Source organism: Spermophilus citellus (assembly GCF_964194105.1).
Source record: "Spermophilus citellus genome assembly, chromosome: 1".
NCBI lineage: Eukaryota > Metazoa > Chordata > Mammalia > Rodentia > Sciuridae > Spermophilus > Spermophilus citellus.
This window is the reverse complement of record NC_138182.1, coordinates 266,416,615-266,436,398: the sequence shown is the minus strand read 5'-3', so window position 1 is coordinate 266,436,398 and position 19,784 is coordinate 266,416,615. Positions and strand designations below refer to the sequence as shown.

The 19,784-nt window shown below is 41.5% G+C and overlaps 1 protein-coding gene across 1 annotated transcript in view; it reads left to right on the top strand.

Moving 5' to 3' along the window:
* Nucleotides 1–19,784, top strand: part of ADAMTS12 (ADAM metallopeptidase with thrombospondin type 1 motif 12) — a 328,239-nt gene that overhangs the window by 11,967 nt on the left and 296,488 nt on the right. The window lies entirely within an intron of this gene.

Sequence of the window (19,784 nt, the reverse complement as noted above, 5' to 3'; positions counted from 1 at the left end):
GAATGTGATTTATTTGGGAGGTGCAGATAGTAAGGACACTGAGGGTTTTAGTGCAAGAGAACTAGAGGGGCAGGTGGAGGAGAAAATGGAGGACATGAGTTGGGTCTTCAATCTCTGGGTCAACTCTGAGGGTTTTGTTCATTGGATGGCTGGCCAGCACCTTTGGAATGAGAAAAATCCAAATTTGAACTGCTTTAGAGTTTTACTAATAATAATGGTGATAAGAGAAGCTGCTATGATATAATAGTTGACTATATGTACTTCATTATCAGAGTTCATGTAGCATCTTAGGCTGTGAGTGGATCCCTGTGCATTTTTATTTGTTATCTGTAAACCTATAAATGGAGATAATGACAGAACCAGCCTCAGAGGAGGGGTTGGCAAACTACGGCTCACCGACTTTTCATAAATACGACTTTACTGAAGCAGATGCACCCGTGTTTCTAGAACACCAGTCACTGGAATGTGTGGTTTATGATGAGGTTTACGTACAGTGTCCTCCTCCCCATTTTTTTTAGCAGATGAGGTCGTTTGGAAATATCAAATAATTTTATTGTGCAAGTTAACTTAATCCTGAGTTTTCTACTATTATACATCACCTCTCAGAGGGTGACTTTTCCAGAGTTTAAACCTGTATTTAAAATGAGTTCCATCCCTTTGTTCTCCCTTGATTCTGGCAGCGGCTGCAGTGACATCCTGCCAGCAAGCGATGGCCAGCATGCTTAGGGACCGTGCTGATGGTTTTTGAGGTTTTTCCTCTTGCCAAAGTAGGAGACAGTGACTGGTGCTCACAGCATGCACGGGGAGGGTGACTTCAGAGGAACATTCCAGAGCGCTGAAGGTGACAGGTATCCAAGGTTTTCCAAGCAAAGCAGCTAGTGACCTTGCATTCATACAGAAGGCACTTGCCCCAAGTCCTTCCACCATTACTGTCATTTTGCTAAGAATTTTTGTTCTTCAAAATTTTGGTCTGTGTTTATCTTGTATCTGTAGAGTTTGGCTTTGCTGGAATACTGTGGGAAAACTCTTGTAAACATTGTACAACCATTTAAATCTTCTGAAGGACCCCTGGGAATGAATTGCTATGTACAGTAAATGGAAAGAATTTTTTAATGGCTTTTTGTGTACATCTGGATATTCAAATGTAGATTTTTTTAATCATTTCCCCTAATTAGACCATAAACATTAAAAAATCATGAATGAGCCCCTCTTCTGCTTTTCAGCTTCTTGTAGTGCTTGGTGGAACTGGGAGACATCCTCATTCACTGGGTTCACCCTAGCTTCAGGTCACATCTTGCCTTGTAGTCTTAGATCTCTAATTTCTGTAAATCAATCATGAAAGCCAACCAATAAGTATCATTATCACCTTACCCTCTGTCACCAGCACAGCAGATGAAAGAGCCCCTGATCTGGAAGGATGGGCACATAGAACTAAAAAATCCAAGAGACAAACATGCAGAATCCACACTGTTCTGGAGAACACTAATGTGGGAACTCAATTCTCTGCACTAGGCATGCAAATAATTATCAAGCTAATAAGAGCCTAGGAACTTTAAACCAAGGTGCCTCTTCATGGGTTAGAGCAGTGTGGTCTTTGGACCGACAGAAACAGTGGGTGTTTATTAGTGGTGTTATCCAGCATTGCTAAGAAGGAACTGTTTTCTTCAGGTGATTGTAGCAAGCAGCCAAAGGTGAAAACCACTGCTCTCAATTTCTCCTTGCTTTCCAAGGAAACGACATACTGCTCAACATTACTCCAGACTTGGGTATGCAGAACTGGGACTTTTTCAACTGCACAGAGCCCCAGAGGATCAGTGGGAACCACCATGTGGGCATTTCCAGATTCAGATTTGAGATTTGTTCTAAGTATAGGAGAACCACGTGGTGGCCAAGATGATTTTGGAATATTTTAGAGCCCAGTCACTGAATGACTTCGCGAGAAACACTCCATGGGATTGTTTGGGACTTGATGTTTTGGGGAACTCTACTTCCACCAGTGGCCTGGTTTAGGCACCTATGCTCTGGACTCTGTATCTGGGACAGTAAACAAATACTTGTTTTCTGCTAATTGTCAGGACATTCTTTAATTCCTGCTCATAGTATTTCTTAGCTGCAGCTTTATCAAAGTGAGTACTGTTTTTGACTGTGTCACAACCCTTTGCCTCATTCCAGCCCTTCCTGGGAAATTAAATCCTGATTCCTAGTCTGAATGGTCATGGATCTCTCCAGAACCAGGCAGCTTCAGCTCCCACTCAACTCTGGCCTATGTTTTCCTTTCTCGTTTGGCTCATTGAGGTTTCCTTTCTTGTTTTGAACTCCAATGTGTACTAAAATTTTGAATGAGGGATTTTCAGGTTTTTTTCTTAAAATCAGACTTTTAATTTGAGATAGTTGTAAACTCACATTTAGTTTTAAGAACGAGTGGAGAAAGACCTGGCATACCCTTAACGAGTTTCCTCCAATGGCAACATTTTGCAAAATTACTGTGCAGTATCACAGTCAGGATTTTGATATGGATGCAGTCAAGATGTCAATGTTTCCATCACAAGATTCCCTCGATATTGTCCTTATAGCCATACCCATTTCTCTCCTCCCTCCCATCACCTCCCATGTTTACATTTTACATGTAAGTCTGTGATCCCCTTTGAGTTAATTCTTGTATGTGAGGTGAGACTTAGGTGGGGGTTCATTTCTCCACTCCCCTCCCTCCCTCCTTCTCTGCCTCTTTCCCTTTCCTGTACCTTCCTCTTTTCCTCCCTCCCTCCTTTCCCTTTCTTCCTTCCTTCCCTCCTTCCTGTCCCCCTTCTCCTTCCCTTTCTTCCTCTGCTTTTCTTTACCCGTGGATGCCTAAAGGCTCCAGAACCATTAGTCGAAAAGCTGTCTTTCCTCCCTTAAATTGCATTCACACTTTTGTAAAAATCAATCAGACATACTTCTGTGAGTCCATTTCTAAGTTTTAGGTTCTGTTCCACCAACTTCCCACAGTCTTCATTACTTGAATGTATAATCTTGCTATTAGGTGGACTCTCTCATTTCATTCTCCTTTTTCAAAAGAGTTTGGCAGATTCTAGCTCCTTTGTCTTTATGTGTAAATTTAAAAATGATCTTATATACAAACAACTTGATGAGATTTTGATAGGAATTATATTAAACCTGTATATTAACATGGGGAGAATTGGTAACTTTGCTACTTTTGAATCTTGCAATCCATGAACCATGTTTGTGTCTGGGTTTATTTAGATCTTCCTAGATTTATTTTATCAATATTCTGTAGCTTTTGGTATGCTAGTCCTGTGTATGTTTTATCAAGAAATGATTTAAAGTATATAAGAGATGTACATAGCTTACATGCAAATATTATAGTATTTTATTTAAAGGACTTGAGCACCTGTAGGTTTGGGTATATAAGGGGATTCTGAAATTATATGCCTCATATCTATGGACATTTAGTTTTTTTCTCTAATTCGACTATTGTGAATATTTCTACAATGAAAAGAGGAGTGCAAGTAGAACTGCTGAATCATATACTAATTCTACCTTCAGCTTTTGTTAGTAATCTCCATTCTATTTTCCATAAAGGTGATTCTAATTTATATTCCCACAAACAGTATATAAGGGTTCTCGTTTCTCCATATCCTCACTGAAAGAACGAACAGGGCTTCTCGGAGAAAATGCCCATTTATTGAGGAACAGCTCTGCATATTTATAGAGCCAGGGTGGTTTGACAGTTATGACAGTTTAATGGTTTGACAGTTGGCATGGGGTGCTTTCTGATTGGTGGGTAAGGATCATGTGAGTCAGAAGGACTAGTCTGATTGGTGGGTAAGGATCATGTGAGCCAGTAGGGCTAGTCTGATTAGTGGGTAAGGATCATGTGAGCCAGCAGGGCTAGTCTGATTGGTGGGTAAGGATCATGTGATCCAGCAGGGCTAGTCTGATTGGTGGGTAAGAATCAGTGAGCCAGCAGGGCTAGTCTGATTGGTGGGTAAGGATTATGTGAGCCAGCAGGGCTAGTCTGATTGGTGGGTAAGGATCATGTGAGCCAGCAGGGCTAGTCTGATTGGTGGGTAAGAATCAGTGAGCCAGCAGGGCTAGTCTGATTGGTGGGTAAGAATCAGTGAGCCAGCAGGGCTAGTTTGATTGGTGGGTAAAGATCATGTGAGCCAGCAGGGCTAGTCTGATTGGTGGGTAAGGATCATGTAAGCCAGCAGGGCTAGTCTGATTGGTGGGTAAGAATCAGTGAGCCAGCAGGGCTAGTCTGATTGGTGGGTAAGAATCAGTGAGCCAGCAGGGCTAGTTTGATTGGTGGGTAAAGATCATGTGAGCCAGCAGGGCTAGTCTTATTGGTGGGTAAGGATCATGTGAGCCAGCAGTGCTCACCATTGGACGGCTCTTCTCGGGGGATGGGGAAGTTAGTCTTTGGAGCCGGCTGGACTCCCAACACTCACCAGAAATATCTCCTTGTGATTTTGATGTGAACCTCTGTGATATTAAATGAAGTTAAGTGCTTTTCATATCTGCTGGCCATTTCTATGTCTTCTTTGAAGAAGTATCTATTCAAGTCCTTTGCTAAGTTTTAATGTGTGTTTTGTTCTATTGATTTATAGGAGTTCTTCATATATTTTGGATATTAATCTAATATTGAATATGTGGTTTGGAAATCTTTTCTCCCATTTCATAGATTGCCTTTCATTGTGTTGACTTTCCTTCTGCAGAATCTTTTTAGTTGGATGCACTAGTCTGTTTTTGCTTTTCTTGCCTGTGCTTTTGGTGTCATATTAAAAAAAACAAAAAAAAAACAAAAAAGTCATTGCCCAAACCAATGTCAAGAAGAAGCTTTTAAGCACATCAGTTTCATTCATTCTCCCAGATAATGTGTATGTGTGAGCTGTTCTTTTGTATTCTTCTGTCAAGTCCAAAGTGGGCCAGAGGACATCCAGTTCTGCCCCTAGTAGTCTCATGGCCTAGAGAAAATGAAGACTCCATGACCCTTGGTCTTGGTCCCTTCTCCTCTGTCATAGTGAGGATTTTGAGCTGCCTGGGGAGGGATTCTAAATCTCACTCTGATGATGTTTCTCACAAGGAGTCTCCTTCCAGTTGCTTTTACCTGTATCACCTACTGTGCTGCCTGTCTCTGTGGGCCCTGGGGCCTTTCCTGCCTGTTGGGTAGCTAATCTGAATGGAAAATTAGGCTCTCAAGCAGAGTAAAATAACGGCCTTGTGTTTTTTGTCTCTTCCCTGGTCAGAATGTATTTGGAGAAAAATTAATGAAACTTCTCTGCAAATTTATCCCATGGTTTTTCACTCATATTTATTCCAGATTTTTTTTTTTTTTTGTAGAATTTTCTGATTCTCAATCATTCTGGGAGGAGGATAGCAATTTCTTCTGTACTTGGCCTCACTGCTTTCCCCATTGTGCAAGGATGGGGTTTGCTGGAATGACCATGTTTCTTCATGGTGGGGATTTGGCTCATTGATTCAGAGCCTGTTTTGGAGAAGGATCTGTTGGATGTGAACCAGGTTCCTATGCCTCAGTGTGATCTATGATTTCTTTTCAGTTTGAAGAACTTCAGTGGCCTTTTCGTTCGACTCCCATCTTGTTGCCTTTAAAATCTGGGACTTGTCTGGAAAGCTGGAGCAAGATCCATCTTTTCAGTCACCGCCTTATCCCTGACTAGCCCTTTACAAATTATTCCCATCTGGAATATACACTATTCAGCCATGTTTACCTCACACAGTTGTTGTGGATAACAGCTTCAGAGTGCTATAGAAAGGCACTTCAAATCTCTTATTGGCTTGCAAGAATAACCACGTCTCTTTACCTAGTTGTTGGGACACTTCACTAAAACTGCTGATTTCAAGTCTTCAGTGAAATGTGCATTGCTCATGGACACTCTTTTTCATCTAATTTGATGATTCTCAGCACCATTGGACACAATTAATTATTCCTACTTAAAATGCATTTTCTCTTTGCTTTAGTGGTGCCATATGATCAGGGGTTTTCTCTAAATTGAACCTACTGTTTAGTCTCAGGATCCTCTGCTGCTTTCTGTACAGTTAACTATTAGAATGTTCTAGGCTTTCATCTATAGTTACTCTTCTCTAGCTTCATATCTTGCATACCTCCATCTGTACCAAATCAATTGATCTATCTTTGAATCAACTGATCAATCATTTATTCATCCACTCATCTATTTATATAATCATCTAGTTATCTGTCTTCATCATATTTATCATCTATTTATGACATCTATCTCTGTATCTATGTAAATAGCTCTTAAATATACACATCCATTTCCTTGAATCTTCACTTGAATCTGCACTTTCCATCTGGATGCCTAATGAGAATCTCAAATTTCACACGTTCAAAGCAATGCTCTTGATACCCCCTCCTTCGGTCTTTCCCATCTCTGTACTTTCAGCTCCATTCTTCCAATTGTCCAGCTCAAAACCCTTAGAATTAACTTCGTTGGCTCCTTTTTTCTTCTACTCTGTCTGCTCTTAACAGTAAATCTTGTCTGCTCTATGTTAAAATATGTGCAGAACTGACCACTCCTGTCACCAACACAGCTGGCATTCTACTTATTTTCAACAGGGACCGTTTTACTCTCCACAGGAGGGTTGGCATTGTCCGGAGACATTTTTGATGGTCAGAAGTGGAGAGGAGGAACTCACTTTGCCATTAAGCCAGTCTTCCTCTAATGCATAGAACAGCCCTCCACAACCGAGGATCCTATGGTCCAAACTGTCATTAGTGTGGAGGTTGAGAGACCCTGTCCTAGTCCTGGTCACCATCTTCTCTCATTTGGACCCTGCATTCATCTCCCTGCCTCTTCTGCTAATTGCTTACAAATCATCTTTCATGTGGCAGCCAGGCTGTATTCTAAGCCCATTTCTAGTGCCAGTCTTCTGCTTCAAGTCTTGTGCTGGTTGCCCGTCAACGCAGGATCAAATCTGAATGTCTTGCCCTGGCTCAGGGCCACCCTCTGATCTGGTACCATCCGTCTTCCCACTTTCTTCGTGTCACTCTTGCTTCATGCTGCAGCCACTCCGACCTTTTCTTTGCTTTTCAGATGTGCCAAGCACACTCTCGTATCATAGCCTTTGTACACGCTCTTCTCTCTGCCTGGGACACTCTTCCCTCAGGTTTCCACATAGCTGCTCTTGTCTTTCCATCCCAGCTGAAGGTCTTCCCTGGCCAGTCAAAAGAAAGTCGATTTCTCCAGTATTCTACCACACTGCCTATTTTTTTTTAAAGAATTTTTAGGATCTGATTTTTCTAATTTATTTTTGCTTAATTTTTCTTTACTTCACCCTGTTTTGTTCACACATTTAATTATGTTTATGATAAACATTCAGTAAATACTGGTGGATGGATGAGGCTTTATGCTGCTCCAAGTTCTGACAGCCTTTGCAGCCTGTGGTTCCAGAAGGGGATTACATTTCCTCAGCTGCCTGAACAGTGGCTTCACACCACCCACTGACTGTCACAACACAATCTGGTCCCTGAGCCACTTCTGATGGGCTCCAGGGCACTGCATCATGACGTTGCACTTGCCACATGGCCTTCTTCAGTTCATCACCCCAAAGGCATTGTGACTGCCACCAGTGGGTGACTTTCAGAAGAAGGTATTGCTATGACTTTGGCAATTCTGAGCGAGGTTCACTCCTATTCTCCATTCTGCAAGGCACTTCAGAGTCTAAACTATAATTTTCAGCCAGATTTTTTTCTTTCTTTTTTTTTTAAGATTTGCACATAAACAGAAGGGAAATATAATGTAAATAATAACCTAAATTTGGTTGGAGTGGGGACTGGTCAGGACTTGTTTCTCTCATGAGTCCTAGGCCCAATCATGAGGTCTATGAGAAGGGACTAATTGTCTGTCTATCTGTCCACCCATTCATCTGTTGCTCTGTCCATCTACCCATCCATTCATCCCTATATCAGACCATTTTTCTGTTTCTAGTCCTTCTTTCCAGGCCTGATTTCTTTCCAGGAATATCTACTTGCTTCCTGGGAAATAAAATTCCTTAAAAGGAATATCGACTTCATGGGAAGCCCCAACCTAAGATTCCGGGTCACTCTGTGCACCTTGTACTTCACCAAAGGGCCAGTGGAGGCTGAAATCCAGGCCAGGATCTACAAGCTGAACCAAGGCATGTGATTCAGGATGGAAACCACATCCTGGCTACAGGGGGAAAATAGGCCTTTTATCATCCCTTTGCCTGTGTACTTGTTTGCAATTTGTCTGCCTTGATGAGGCAACTTTTAAAATTCCTCTGTCTGGAGGGCACCTTGAAAAATTTCATCTGCCTCTCTTGTGTGCCCTTTTCCAATTTTTAAAAATATTAGTGACTGCAGTATCCCCTAGGCCAGTGATTCTGAGAGTTTGGCCTAGTTTTGTGGCCCCCCAGATGATGTTCACCTGAGGCTACAATAGTCCACCCCCAGCATATTTCCCAAAGCCTTAGTTATTCAGTGTTGAGTAACATCATGAGCTGGTGTGTGTGCACACACTAATCAGCAGATCCTTTTCTGTTGAACTGCCACAAGTTCTCACTGGTTCCCCCTCCAAATACTCCCTTGATTCAAGGTACAAAGCAAGTTTACATCCATTTCCTGAAACACTGGGGTCTTCACTTCAGATCCCCAGGAAACAGCTGCTTAAGATGTTACATAAGGGCACAGATCTTATAAATTCATATAGAGAAAAACATTCTCCCTTACACACATCCAAAACTTCAGTGACACATTTCTGCTGAAATACATTACCAATAGCCATGTGTGAAAGCAACCCTTCATTTCTTTGTTTTGTTACCTTGGCATTAAGCTGAAGAGAAATTTTGGAATAGAATGTGTACTCCAAAAAACAAATTTAATCCTCCTCCTCTTAGAATGCACGACATCATGGAACTTTGAATTAGTCTTCTAGCTTCTAACCGGCAAGCACTCATTTAGTCTAAGAATATGCTGTTACAATAATTTAAACTCTTTAAATTTTGTTGGATGCTAACTTCTAGAAATGCAAGGTTAAGGCATTCTCTGTGCTTTGTTGTGTGAATGCTGCAAGTGAGGATTAGTGAGGTCTTGACTGGGGGAGGGGTGTGCTTCAGACCACGTTAGTTCTTCAAGTGCAGTTCAGTTCTTGGCAGATGGAAAGACCTACTGGTTCCTTTTCCATATATACAAATAATGTAACTTTCTGCCCTCTTGTTCATGAACTCCTACTGAAGCCTGGGTGATGCAGCTGGGGAATGAAATTCACTGGCAGAGACTGTGTGGGAAAACTTGGCCCTCCAGCCTTCTTGCCTTGCTCCCCATTCTGAATGTCATGGCCCCTTTGTAGAAAACACTCTGGGTTGTTGGATGCCTCTGTGTCAAGGGTTTGCTGTTCCTCCCCAGGGGGAGGGCAACAAGCGCTTTGTTTATCCCCTAACTGTGCTTGCAGGCTGAGGAATTCTCCCTGACCCCTGACCTTTGAGTTGCCTGGTCAGCCCTGTGCTTACTCAGACATGAGACTTTGGAAGCAGCCCTCTGGCTGGCGGAAATTCCTCTCTGTGAGCAGGCTCACAGATCTGAGTGAGGTTTTTTTTTCCTCCCTCCCTTTATGTCTTTTTTTTTTTTTTGCCTACTTTTTTTTTCAGTTCATCAGGTTCATTCTGTAGATCCCACCATGACGGATTGGAGGTGGGAGGGAGAGAACCGAGGAACCCATACTTCCAGAAGTAGCATTATTTTTATCCTTTGGCTGGTCTTGATTCAGCAGCCCTCTCTGTGGCCCACGGATGGTGCTGGAAAAAGAATGGGGAATGAGTCTCTGCTGTTATTGGCAACAGAGAACAAATACCCTATTATAGAGGTGATGACTTGGCTCAGGTGTTGACAGCAGTGCAACATATAGACATGATATCTCTGCTCCGGAGACTTTACTCTGAATCTCATTTCTATTTCCATAAGGCTAGGTGGCCAGAATCTCCATCTAGATGTTCGTGCATTAATATTTTCTGTTTTTTTTGACCCAACATGAATCGGGTCTAGGGAGTTTAAATATTAGAGAGATTAGCTCCTTTTGAAAATATCTCCATTGACTGACAGATATTAATAAAAGGACTTTGAAACATGGGGAGATGGATGCCTGAGCTTTATCTTCTATAACTGGAAAAAAAAGTTTTGCTTGATTGTTGGAGGTGATCTTTCAGTATGACATGACTAGTATATTTTTAAACAGACAAAGCAATTCCACGGTATTGGGAGTCTGAGGACCTAAGGACCTAAGGACCTCAGCCCAAGGTCTAATTCAATTGCTTACTAATTCTCTGACCCGAGACAAGACTGTGCCTCTTTGGGTTTATTGCTTTGGCAAGCTGGATTCTTGTGACCCATAGACCAGGAGGATGGACATCAGCTGGGAACCTGTTAGAAATGCATCTGCCAGATACAGTGGCATATGTTTGGGAGGCTGTGGCAGGAGGATCACAAGTTTGAGGTCAGCCTAGATAAGTTAGCAAGACTTTGCCTCAAAATAAAGAATAAAGGTCAGGAGTATTGCTCAGTGTTGGAGCACCACCGGGTTCAATCCTTAGTACCACAAAAAGAAAAACAAAAATCAATGCAGATTCTTAGATCTTACCCTTGATCTGCTAAATCTGACCTAAATTTTAACAAGATCCCCAGCTAATGTGTGTATTAACACTTGAGAAGCATTGACCCATTACACTCAGAGATATTAATTCTACTTGACTTTTTATCCTTTTATGAATTGTGTTCTTGGGACAAAATTATTTGCCTGAAAGCCTAGTGATGCTTTAGACATAATAGTAGAGAAGGGTGCTATAATGGTTACCAAAGCTGATGGGCAAAGGGAGATGTCTTGGCTCTCTGTCACTGTGACAAATGCCAGAGGGAAAAACTTAAAAGGAAGCCAGTGTTTATTTTGGCCCACAGTTTGAGAGTTCTTAGTCCATGGTCACTTGGCTCTGTTGTTGGTGAGGGGCCTTTTTTGGTGAGACAAAACATCATGGCAGGAGCTCATGGGAGAGCAAAGCTGCTCACATCAGGATGGCCAGGAAGCAAAGAGAGAGCAATAAAGAGGCTGGGGTTCCAATGTCTCCTTCACAGGAGGGCTCTCATCCCTAACTTCAGCACCACAGGCTGGTGACCAAGCCTTCAACCCATGGGGCTTTGTGGGACATCCAAGATCCAAATCATACCAGATCAAAGAGGAGGATTAGATAATGCAATTCAGAAAAAGACTTAGAAGAAACATGGGGCCTTGGAAACCAAAATAAGATTGGTTCTAGTGGCCAAACATACCCAGTCATTGTTAAGATCCAGGTCCTTGTGTGGACAAATCTTACCAGAATACCTGCTGGGTCCCCCCCACCCCCACCCCCAGTTCTTCATTCTCAGCTATCTGGTGAGTGTATAAAACAATATAATCTGTTGTTTTGGAGTCTTCATCTGAGCTGTTGAGAAAAGAGATTTTCTTGGCCTAGGGAGGGCTGGGACAGACTATGACAGCTCCCATCCTCAAGGGGATTGGCCTTCTTGATACCAAGTTTGGGTTAAGAATGAGGACACCTCCATATTATAAATATTCCTTTAACAGTTTATAAATGTGAAGTTTTCCAAGATGGTAATCAAAGTCTGGATATGAAAAGAGACTGGGAAAACAAGCCAGCCTTCCTCCTTAGTTATGGGGAGATGCACACAGACAGGGCTGCTGTCAGCGGGGCACCTGGTAGACAACACGAGTGGAAGATGTGGCCTTCACCCCTGGCTGTGGCCACCTTACTTCTCTTAGGTTCTGTATCCCTGACCAGACGGATTGTGGATTTGAGAAGGTTTGCATGTTCCTCTTCTCATGTCTGCATAAACCATTTGTGAATAGCACAGCTGTCCTGTCTGCCTTCATTGATTATGCCTGGTTATTCACTTTCAAGACCTTTCAAATAATCAAACAAAAACCTTTCTCTCAACAAATACAAAAAGATCTGACCTTCTGGATTTTTCCCCCAATGGTGTATGTGACAGATTTGATGATTTCTCTCCTTGAGATATTTCAGACATTAAAGAGAGTGACTTTCATACACTAATGTTTCATACAAAAGCCAGTTTCTCTCACTTCAGACTGCACAATCCATGTAGATATTCCTTCATAGTTGTGCAGTTAAATTGGCTGGGAGAACAGTAAACTATTTTGAGAAACAAAATTATCAGAGAGAGAAAATTTAACACTAACTTGTCTCTTTTGATGTCATTGATTTTCCAACTTGCCTTTACTGGCCCACCCTCCCTGACATCCCACCACCCTGTTATGACAAAATTTTCTCCAGAATTTGTTCCTCATTTGATTTTTTCTTTGATGTCAAGAAATGAGGCACACAGTTTTAAAGCATACAACTTCCAGTCTCTTACTGGATCATCAGATATCACTGTCTTTCTTACAAGTACTTTTCTTTCTTCTAGCAAGTCTTTTAAACTGTTTTGTTAAGTTTGCAACTGAATTTTGCTCTTTCTGTTCCTTTAGTATTTTCAGCTTATTTCTGAGAACTGACTTTTTTTCCTGGTTGTGGGTTTCTGGGCTTTCTTTTTGGCTTTCCTTTCTCTTTCTTGCTTCAATATAGTTATTTTTACTATCTTTAAAAACATCTTTGCTGCCAGCCACAGTTCTGTACACCTGTAATCCCAGGGGCTTGGGAGACTGAGGCAGGAGGATCATGAGTTCAAAGTTAGCCTCAGCAAAAGTGAGGTGCTAAGCAACTCAGTGAGACCCTGTCTATAAATAAAATAAAAAATAGGACTGGGGATGTGGTTCAGTGGTTGAGTGCCCCTGAGTTCAATCCCTAAATATCAAACCAAACCAAATAAATAAAAAAAAAAATGTGGGCTGGGGTTGTGGCTCAGTGGTAGAGCACTTGCCTCACATGGGTGAGGCACTGGGTTCAATTCTCAGCACTACATATAAACAAATAAATAAAGGCCCATCAATAACTAATAAAATATTAAAAAACCCCAAACCCCCTAAAAAAATTTGCAGAAAAAACATGAGAGTTTGAGCTGTTAGCTAAAATAAGGCTGAGAGACACTCAATAGCTTCTTAACCTTTTTTTAAACCTCATCATAGCTTGATTGGGAATGGGCTACTCATGGCAAAGATTTCATATGTGCTAGAGTTTATTGCAGGTAAAGGAGCAGATTGTGGTGCCTCTCTTTCTCTCTCTCTCTCTCTCTGTGTGTGTGTGTGTGTGTGTGCATGTGTGTTTGTGTATGTGTGCATGTGAATGCCTGAGCATGCACACAGTAATAATTGAGCTGCAGCTCTGTATTTAGAGTGATTTTATCTGAATCTGTGATGCAGAATAAACAGATGGAACCAGTTGGGATTACTGAGAAAGATGTCAAAGCATCCTGGATAATCATTTATTTGAGATTACATTGGAGCAGAGGGCACATCTGAACTTGGAGGACGGATAGGGTAGGAAAGTGGGCACTGATCCAGTTTCCCTTATGAGTGGGTAGTCTGTTTTGTTTGGAGGGTTGTGATAACAGTTGCCGTGGCAGGGAAGGATTTGAGATATATTGATATATGCTTTAATCTTCCCCCTGGAAATGATTCTCTTACTAGTTAATTCTGTTAATTTAATTGTTTCAATAAAGATAATCTCGTTTCATAAGTAGGCTTTTCTTACTTTTTTTTTTAATTTCTAGGCCCAGTCCACTGTGATTTAGGCTTACTATTTTAGAAGAGTATTTTGTTGTTCAGAAGCATTGGAATTGGGAGACCCGACTATTATAACTGAGTTCTAAGGGAAGTTCCTTAACCCTCAAGGTTTCAACTTCCTTGTCTGGGAAATGAAGCCTGAGTGATTTCTAACATACCATAGAACTCAGGAATTTGGATGGAAGACATACCTTCATGTGGTGATGTGTGGAAAAATTGATATATTGTTGTTATTTTTTGTTTTACAGGTTGGGGGATAAAAACCCCTTTTGAAAATTGAACTCAAAATGTTACAGCAAAAAGTAGTTTTCTAGCTGAAGTTGTAAGTGGTGCAGATATTTTCACTGTAACATTTTCCATGCTGTGGAATCTAGGACTTAAGAAGAAAGAGGCAAATTTGCTCTGGTTTGGTGACTCCTGAGACTATGGACTCTGGTCATCAAACAAGCCAACCCCTGTGAAGTCCATTTTATCTTTTGTGGCAACTCATTTTTCTATGATTGTGTCCCAAAGCCTTCAAACCTGAGTGGGTAAACACTTCCTTAATCAGATTAAAGTTTTCCAAGCCTATGTTGTGGATGGACCTGGAGACCACCAAGCTAAGTGAAAAAAAGACCCAGAAAGTCAAAGTCAGATGTTTCTCTGATATGTGGAAACCAGACCAAAATAAGGAAGAGAGAGAAAGAGAATGAAGTGGAGGGGAAGGAGAAGGGGGGGAGGGGACAGGGAGAGAGAGAGAGAGAGAGAGAGAGAGAGAGAGAGAGAAGGAAGAGGAGGAGGAGGAGGAGGAGGGGGAGGGGGAGGGGAGAGGAGGGGGAGGAGGGGGAGGAAAGAAGGATGAAAGGAAAGAGGGAAGGAAGGAAAAAGGAAAGAAAGAAAGGAAGAAAGAAAGAAAGAAGGAAGAAAAAGAAGAAAAGAGGAAAAAAAAGAAGAAAAGAAAAAGAGGTGTGTGGTGGGGTGGATTTCATGAAAACTGAATGAGAAGTGGACTAGAGGAAGAGGATTAAGGATGGGGAAGGAGAGAGGGGAAGAGGGAAGAATGAAGGAATGATCAAAGGAATGATCGAAGGATCAAACTTTCCCAGGTACATATATGAATACACTGTAGTGAATCTCACCTGTGTATATTCATAACACACTAATTTTATAAAATTATAAATAAATGGAAGCAGGATCAGTAGAGTAAGGGGAACAGTGGGAGGGAGGAAGGGAGAAAAGGAGGAGGTACCAGGGACTAAATTAGAGCCATAGTCCATGTTTTAATAATCATATAAAAATGAACTCTAATATTGTATATAGCTAAGGTGAACTAATAAAAAATGTAAAAAAGAGAAGTATTTATTGGGATCCCTTGCATATTCTGCCTGTTGTTAGCAGGATATAAGAGGACACACAGAAATGTAGGTTGTAGCTCCTGCATACCCCCATTAAAGATACCTGGCCTGGCTTGTGAAACCTTCACACAATACCCTTCTGAATTGTTGAGCTTTGTGGTGCTTATGATTGCTCTTCTTAGAGGATGGAGGGAAACATGGGGCCTGAAGCAGGGCCATCTTCCTAGAAGATGAATATTTGACATAGACTTAGGAAAATGAGTAGAAAGATGAGAAAACATAATAGATTTTAAAACTCTATCACTAGCTTTGGGGCTGTGACGATATTTCAATGTTTGGTTTTATTTTGAGAGTGGAGGAACAGAGAGAGTAAGAAGTCACCATGAAAGCCTGATGTTTAGGTGGGTGTTTACTTTAGGAATAGATTAATCCAGTTCATCAACTACATGAAACATCCAGTAAATATTGGAAATTATATGTGACACTGGGAATAAAAATAGGGGAAAAAAATTGAAAACTTTTCTTTAAGTTGGGATTTTAAATCGAGCTCACAAATTGGGAAAGTGTCATAATTGACTACCTGTAAAATAGTGTTCATTGTAGGATTATTCATAATAGCAACAGCTGGAAAAACCAAACCTCATTAGTAGAATGATGCCTAAATTGTTGTATATTCACACAATGGAATAGTTCATAGCATTGAGAATAAAAAAAAATTGCTACATGCAAAAATATAGATAAATCCCACAAATGTAATGTTAAGTGGAGGAAGTCAGACCCAAGATTTTATGCTGAATAAATTCAGTGTATATAACATTTTAAAATGGTAGAAGTTGTTTTGGTGTTATTGATTCCCCTTCCAGGTACCAGCCAAGTATAATCTCTTCCCTGACTTCCAACACCAAAAATTAGATTTGCCTTTTTGAAATTTTACTTAATATAATCATATGATTTGTATTATTTTGTGTCTGAATTTTTGGCTTAACATTATTTTGTGATCATTTGTATTATTTGTATGGAGTGGGCTGGAAGGCGTTTAACTTACTTAAATGGTATTGTGTGTTTATTTCAGTATGTTCACTGAAGGAAACAAGACTTCAATAACAACACCCTTTTACATCTGTTTTTTTTTTTTAAAGTTATTTATTTATTTATTTATTGTTTTAAGACAATATCAAACTTGTAGCCCCTGTGCAGCTGTCAGTCTCCTCAGGCTCTGACATTCTGCCTAGTTCCACCCCAGCTCTCCTCCCTATCCCAACCCCATGTAGACACTCAGTTTTTCCTTGCCCTACTTAGTGGCTTAGGACTGAACTGTTGAGGAAGGGAAGGATGGGGAAGGAAAGCACTATGTTTGTCCAGGTGATCACTAGAGGTCCTTCCATTTCATATATTCCTTGCCCTTGCCCTGGCTTAACTAGTGTCCCACCTCTTCCCTGGTGTCCTTCAGTGCTCAGCAAGTCTGGCTCTGCTGTTGTAATCGCACTCGCCATAGGTTCCTGCCTTTGTGTTCGCACCCTGCTGTCACCCTGGCTCTTGGTGCAGTGGCCACTGTCCTGGTGCCCTGGGGTCTGCTATCCTTATGTGGGTCACCTGCAGGGCCTCTGCACCAACTGTTGGCTGGCTCAGTTGGACAGGCTGCCCCTGGCACTGTGCCTGCCTCCCATTTCCCTGTTTTTCCAGCTGTCCCTGGTGTTTTCTCAATAGTTCCTCTTGCAGCAGTGTGGACATTAAGTAAACTTTGTGCTCATTTCAGCATAAAATATTTGTTTAAAAGTTGCAATGTGGACAATTCCAGTTTAAGATTTTTTTTTTTCTAAAAAGCTTTTGGTTATGGGGACTTTACACTTCTGTTAATCCTCCCGTTGTTGACTGTACTTGTAGCAGATACATCTCCAAAGCAAATTCTGTTTTACCACTGATTCAGCTACATAATTTGAGACACATCTCTCAGTGAAGCACCTTTTAAATTTATCTAAAAGTTAGGAAGAATGGGGTTGGCAAAGAGGAGCACTTGAAAAGGTGTAAGGAGAGCACTTCACCACATTTTTTTTTTCTTCCTCTTATAAGTTACAGATGACTATTTCCAAGCGCCTGCTGGTCCACTCCACTTAAACATCCTGACAAAGTAAAATCACTATGCTTTTATTCTACAAACTGGAACCGTGTCACTAAGAGGTGGTCAAGGAGACAAGACTGAGGTGTCATCTGATTGCACTGGTGATGTTAGTGGCATTTACCTGGGCTTCCAGGTATGCAGAGATCATGGAGTCAGAAGGGGATGGTGTAAAAGAGGAAAAGAAGGAGGTGTCAGGTATGGACTATCATGACAAGCAGAAAGAACATATAAGTGAGTGGGAGATCCAGAATCTGTTGCCTCCTGTAGCCCTGGCTGAAAGACTGCTGGGGAAGAAAGCATAGAGGTTCCCTTCTCCCAGAAAACCCTGCCAACTCTTTAAAAAAATGTTTATTGTTTATATTCCAAGTTTACAATATTATCTAATGGGACACATACAGGTAGAAAAATGGTTATTATTGTGGAACAAATTACCATATCTACCACCTCACAGAGGTACTTTGTGTGTTTGTGATAAGAGCAGCTAAAATCTATTTATTTAAAAAAACTTTGAAAAGAGTACAGTATTATTTACTGTAGTCCTCAGAGTTTTATGCTGGGTCTCTAGATTTGTTCATCCTTCATATCTGGTACTTTGTATCTTCTGGCCTATGTGTCCCCATTTTCTCTCCCTCCTCTCCCAACTTGAAGTTACCATATTATCCTCTATTTCTGTATATTTGACTTTCTTTATTTAATTTTTTACATTCAACATCTAAGCAAGATGTTGCAGTATTTTTTTGTGTCTGGCTTATTTCACTTAGCATAATGTTCTTGTCCATTCATCCATGTTGTGACAAATGGCTTGATCTCCGTTTTAAGGCTGAGCACTACTGCTACTACTACTCCATGTTGCATTTCTTTATGCATCATCCACTGAAAGACACTCAGATTGTGTCCATTTCTTAGGTATCATGTGCAATCTTATCCCATTCTTTTCTTTCTCCTCTTGTGCTGGGGAGTAAGCCCAGGCCAGGTATGTGTGTGTGTGCTAGGGGGGTGCTGTGCCCCAGCTTCTGCTCTTGACCACTTGGTTACATCAAGTCTCAGCTCAAGTTTTCCTCTTTGCATTGTATTGTCATTGTTTCTTGAATATCAGTCACAGTGATGCAGAGAGGGCAGAAACCATAATACATTACACACAAGAAAGAATAGGAAGGGATTAAGCTTCAAATGTAGGTGACTATTTTTGAAGGAATAAAAAAATACAGGTCAATGGATGAGGAGAATAAAAAGTTAAGTGTGAGTTGCTTTTTGTCCTTTTTGGAAGTTGGGAGACAATTAGAAGCCACAAGGGAACCAGAGGGTAACGAGAGAGAGAGAGAGAGAGAGAGAGAGAGCGCCTTATGGTGAGCACAGTGAGAAGATTCTGCTTAGGGTAGAATCCTTTTATACTACAGTGAGGATGAAGATGAAGGTGGGGGGAGCTGCAGAGAGCTCTGAGTTTGGGGGCAGGAAGTGGGGGTAACTCCCTTGTTCCCAGAGCCACTGAATCCCAAGGACTGGTGAGGGCTGGGCTGTGGCTATCAGGGCCTGGCTAAATAGCCTGAGGATCAGGGAGAGAACCCAGCACCAGCAGTGCTGGTAGATGAGCCAACAGGCTGTGTTGAAGGTTGGTTGCATCAAGCTAGGGTAGGAGTAGCTCAGTTCAGCAGGCATGGAAGGTTCTACCCTCTTCTGACTTGAGCACAGCATCAAACTGCAAGCCTTAGTTGCAGGAGCCTAAGAATGATACACAGGCTGGGACAGGCCCTGCTAATTGGCCGGGTCTCATATGATAGAAGGCCAGGGCTGCAGTCAGGCCTTGGACAGAGAACAGAATGCTGTTAGTACTGCTCCCTTGACAGTTCCTAGCTTGAATACTTGACTGTGTGTGTCAGGCAGTTTTTTGTATTTTACTTCTTTATTTCATGTAACCTTCACAACAAATCAATGCAATGGTGGTGCTGTGATCCTACTGTTCAGAAGAGGAAGGGGGGCACTGAGATGTTAAGCAAGTTGATCAAAGTTACGCATCTGGTAGGTGGCTGAGCATTAATTTAACACAGCCTGTCTGACTCTTGATCCTGATCTCTTCACCAACACGCCACAGGAGCCTGGCCAGCTCAAGGGTGGGATGAAGATAAGACAAGTGGGTAGCTAGGAAACCTGCCCAGTGCCTTGCTAGTGAGGGAGAAGAATTTGAATGCATGCAGTGGAACGCCAGAGCTCAAAAGGGAGATGAAATTATAAGAGGGATAAAATAGAGAGTCTAATCTTCGACTTCTAGCCCTAGATTATGTTGCTTCTCTAAAGCCTTAGAAAAAAAATTGCATCTAAGTAAACATTCCTCTAGAGCACTTATTCCTTCATCAAAATGTGGCCAGGCTTTGTGTCTTAATGAAAAGTGAACCCACTTAAGCTTTGCCGAGGATTGACAATGAGTGGGAAATTCATGAGTTTGCTTAAAAATATTCATCTTTTCATCAAAAACTACACTTAGGAGACTAGTTTTGGATTCTTTAGTGGCTCAAACCATCTTTTTCCATGTCCCCTCCTCCCAAGCTGGTCACTCGATTCTGCCCTCTAAGAATATGGCAGGACTTTCTTCTTTTCATTTCATAACATTAC